This window comes from Ranitomeya imitator, chromosome 1 (genome assembly GCF_032444005.1).
Source record: "Ranitomeya imitator isolate aRanImi1 chromosome 1, aRanImi1.pri, whole genome shotgun sequence".
In the NCBI taxonomy this organism is placed as follows: Eukaryota; Metazoa; Chordata; class Amphibia; order Anura; family Dendrobatidae; genus Ranitomeya; species Ranitomeya imitator.
This window is the reverse complement of record NC_091282.1, coordinates 1,228,955,116-1,228,960,199: the sequence shown is the minus strand read 5'-3', so window position 1 is coordinate 1,228,960,199 and position 5,084 is coordinate 1,228,955,116.

Here is a 5,084-nt window from a genome sequence, read left to right as displayed (position 1 = left end):
GAGCCCTGCCGAGTGCCCAAACAGTGGTTTACCCCCACATATGAAGTATCGGCGTACTCGGGAGAAATTGCCCAACAAATTTTATGATCCATTTTATCCTACTGCCCATGTGAAAATGAAAAAATTGAGGCGAAAAGAATTTTTTTGTGAAAAAAAAGTACTTTTTCATTTTTACAGATCAATTTGTGAAGCACCTGAGGGTTTAAAGTGCTCACTAGGCATCTAAATAAGTTCCTTGGGGGGTCTAGTTTCCAAAATGGGGTCACTTATGGGGGAGCGCCAATGTTTAGGCACACAGGAGCTCTCCAAACGCGACATGGTGTCCGCTAACGATGGAAATAATTTTTCATTCAAAAAGTCAAATGGCGCTCCTTCCCTTCCGAGCCTTACCATGTGCCCAAACAGTGGTTTACCCCCACATATGAGGTATCAGTGTACTCAGGAGAAATTGCCCAACACATTTTAGGATCCATTTTATCCTGTTGCCCATGTGAAAATGAAAAAATTGAGGCTAAAATAATTTTTTTGTGAAAAAAAAGTACTTTTTCATTTTTACGGATCAATTTGTGAAGCACCTGGGGGTTCAAAGTGCTCACTATGCATCTAGATAAGTTCTTTGGGGCGTCTAGTTTCCAAAATGGGGTCATTTGTGGGGGAGCTCCAATTTTTAGGCACACAGGGGCTCTCCAAATGTGACATGGTGTCCGCTAAAGAGTGGAGCCAATTTTTGATTCAAAAAGTCAAATGGCGCTCCTTCCCTTCCAAGCCCTGCCGTGCGCCCAAACAGTGGTTTACCCCCACATATGAGGTATCAGCGTACTCAGGACAAATTGGACAACAACTTTCGTGGTTCAGTTTCTCCTTTTACCATTGGGAAAATAAAAAAATTGTTGCTAAAAGATAATTTTTGTGACTAAAAAGTTAAATGTTCATTTTTTCCTTCCATGTTGCTTCTGCTGCTGTGAAGCACCTGAAGGGTTAATAAACTTCTTGAATGTGGTTTTGAGTACCTTGAGGGGTGCAGTTTTTAGAATGGTGTCACTTTTGGGTATTTTCAGCCATATAGACCCCTCAAACTGACTTCAAATGTGAGGTGGTCCCTAAAAAAAATGGTTTTGTAAATTTCGTTGTAAAAATGACAAATCGCTGGTCAAATTTTAACCCTTATAACTTCCTAACAAAAAAAAATTTTGTTTCCAAAATTGTGCTGATGTAAAGTAAACGTGTGGGAAATGTTATTTATTAACTATTTTGTGTCACATATCTCTCTGGTTTAACAGAATAAAAATTCAAAATGTGAAAATTGAGAAATTTTCAAAATTTTCGCCACATTTCCGTTTTTATCACAAATAAACGCAGAATTTATTGACCTAAATTTACCACTATCATGAAGCCCAATATGTCACGAAAAAACAATCTCAGAACCGCTAGGATCCGTTGAAGTGTTCCTGAGTTATTACCTCATAAAGGGACACTGGTCAGAATTGCAAAAAACGGCAAGGTCTTTAAGGTCAAAATAGGCTGGGTCATGAAGGGGTTAAAGAGCCAATTCCTGGCTGCTCGTTTGTGGTTTTTCAGTATTTAAGTAACAGGAAGAAAAATTTGGGTTGCAAAACCCATCATAGGATCAGAAAGTGGAGAAGAGCTGTGGAGGAGACACTGTAGTGTGGTTGGCACCGCTTGAGAGAAGTTGGGAAGAAACTGGGTAAGGAAGGTGTGCCACAATGTATGGAGATGGGAGCAAGCACTTTGGAATTTTGCTTCTCCAAAAACATTTGTTTGTTTTCATTTAATTTTTTTGATAAAAAAAAGTAAAAACTGTACTACCATTACAATCGCGAGGCTCGAAATCTTCTACGTGGATTCTGAAATTTTGGCTTCTGATTTATGTGAGGAAGCGCGATACATATCTTGTGCTAGTAAAGTCAGGAGAGATAACAGAACACTGTAGATCGCCAACAAAACTTCTGCATTCAGCTACCGCATATGAAAATGATCATACTGTATCAACATAACAAAGCAACGTTGGCCCGAAGACTGGAAATAATGAGTCTAGTAAAGTCAAGATGAAAGTCTTAGCCAATGCGCTGTCTACTACATCCAGAAAGATGGCCGTCCCTGTGTATATACTGTACATAGCTGGGACACTTCCAACTTTCAGTAAATCTTAAAAAAATGATAAAATAAAAGTCATAAAATGAAATTATTAACATTCCAATATTTATCTAATATGCATGTATTGAGCACATTTATAGATTTCTTATCCAGAAAACCCCATATTCTAAAATGATAGTAACTAACAGTCTGAGCAGTTGTGTCCTAGCCAAGGCAATCTCCAAAGTCCACAGGTGTCTTCTGTCTTAGAGGGGATATAATAATAATAATAATTTTTATTTATATAGCGCCAACAAATTCCGCAGCACTTTACAATTAAGCGGGGACATGTACAGACAATAAATTCAGTACAAGTTAAGACAATTTAAACAGTGACATTAGGGGTGAGGTCCCTGCTCGCAAGCTTACAATCTACAAGGAAATGGGGGACACAATAGGTGAAAAGTGCTTGTTATTTCAGGTCTGGCAATTATAATAAATAGGGATTTTCATACAAAGCTGCATGATCCGGTCATCAGCCCGTGTATTTAAGTGCAATAGTCAAGTATCAAGTGCAGTTATCGTGTGCATGGAGGGTGTGGAGACAGATGAATAGTAGGGTGCAGATTCACATGCAGATAATATTTGGAAGGAGGGAACAGGACAAAGTTAGTTTACTGAGTAGTTGATTTGGTAGGCTTGTTTGAAGAGATGGGTTTTTAAAGCGCGCTTGAATAGGTCGGGGCTAGGTATCAGTCTGATCGTCTGGGGAAGTGCATTCCAGAGAGCTGGCGCAGCACGAGAGAAGTCTTGAAGACGGAGGTGCGAGGTTCGGATTACAGGGGATGTTAGTCTTAGGTCATTTGTAGAACGGAGGGCACGTGTAGGGCGATAGACAGAGATGAGAGCGGAGATATAAGGCGGTGCAGAACTGTGGAGAGCTTTGTGGGTGAGAGAGATGAGTTTATACTGGACCCTGTAGCAAATGGGTAGCCAGTGTAATGACTGGCACAAGATGGAGGCATCGGTGAAGCGGCTGGACAGAAATATGACCCTGGCTGCCACATTTAAGATGGATTGGAGAGGAGAAAGTTTGGAAAGAGGGAGACCGATCAGAACAGAGTTGCAGTAGATCAGATGGGAATGAATGAGAGCGACAGTAAGAGTCTTAGCAGTTTCAAAGGTGAGAAAAGGTCGGATTCTGGAGATGTTTTTAAGATGCAGGTGACAGGAGCGAGTGAGTGATCGGATATAGGGAGTAAAGGAAAGTTCGGTGTCGAATATGACCGCAAGACAGCCGGCATGCTGCTTGGGAGTTATGGTTGATAGGGGATCTGCCAAAACTTCACTTGGTGGTTTGGTTCTTGAGATTGTCAAAGCTAAATCGGTAAGTACGCTATACAGATAAGATTGAGAAACCTAGTGTAAATATTACATGACCAGGGGCTTTTCTGCCCTCTCACCTACCTCCATACACATTAACATGGAGTCGCCAGTCTGCAGATATACCAGCTCCCAGTCTTCCGGGAAGAATTGGAGGTGCCTGTGGGAATTTTTGCCCCTTCATTTAGAACATTTGTGGTGTCAGACCCTTATGTTGGGGGGCAGCTGGGCTCACAATCTCCATTCTAGGTGTTCGATGGTCCAGGCTTCTGTACGGCCGGTAAGGTTCCCCTCTCCATGTCTGTATGGAGGTTGTGCAACAGGCGCAGTCATGGGGGACAGAAAAGGGTCTTCTCCAAACTGTTCCCACAAAGATGAAGCTACAGTTCTCCACAATGTCTTGTGCCGAAGATGAATATTTCCCATCACTGGAGTGCAGGGTCCGAGGCCGTCCCCTGATAACATCACATAGCTTTATCGTCTCATAGCATTATGCTCTCCGCAGCATTCGACACTGTGGATCATCAGCTCCTCCTCACTATGCTCCGCTCCATTGGCCTCAAGGATACCGTTCTGTCCTGGTTCTCCTCCTATCTCTCTGACCGATCCTTCACTGAATCTTTTGCTGGTTCCTCCTCCTCTCACCTTCCCCTTACTGTTGGGGTTCCTCAACGATCAGTCCTAGGCCCCCTCCTCTTCTCTTTGTATACTGCCCCTATTGGACAAACAATCAGTAGATTTGGTTTCCAGTACCATCTCTATGCTGATGACACCCAATTATACACTTCTTCTCCTGTTATTACGCCGACCTTTTTAGAAAACACCAGTGACTGTCTTACCGCTGTTTCTAACATCATGTCCTCCCTCTATCTGAAACTGAACCTGTCAAAAACTGAACTCCTCGTGTTCTCTCCCTCTACTAACCTACCTTTGCCTGACATTGCCATCTCCGTGTGCAGTTCCACCATTACTCCAAAGCAACATGCCCGCTGCCTTGGGGTCATCCTTGATTCCGAGCTTTCATTCACCCCCCACATCCGATCACTGGCTCGCTCTTCTTATCTGCACCTCAAAAACATTTCTAGAATTCGCCCTTTTCTTACTTTCGACTCTGCAAAAACTCTTGCTGTTTCACTTATTCATTCTCGTCTGGACTATTGTAACTCTCTACTAATCGGCCTCCCTCTTGCAAAACTCTCCCCGCTCCAATCTGTCCTGAATGCTGCAGCCAGGATCATATTCCTCACCAACCGTTACACTGATGCCTCTACCTTGTGCCAGTCATTATACTGGTTACCCATCCACTCAAGAATCCAGTACAAAACTATTACCCTCATCCACAAAGCACTCCATGGCTCAGCACCACCCTACATCTCCTCTCTGGTATCAGTCTACCACCCTACCCGTGCCCTCCGCTCCGCTAATGACCTCAGGTTAGCAGCGCTTTCTTTTTTTCTCTCTTTGCTCTGGATGTTCCAGAAAGCGTATTCCACATCGGATCATTGCCTCCGTAATTTGCCTTGATAAGCATATCATGCTGCTTCTCTCCATCATAGTAGGCATCAAAAGTTCATAACAAAGTTCTGTCAAAAATAGACGTCTCTTGT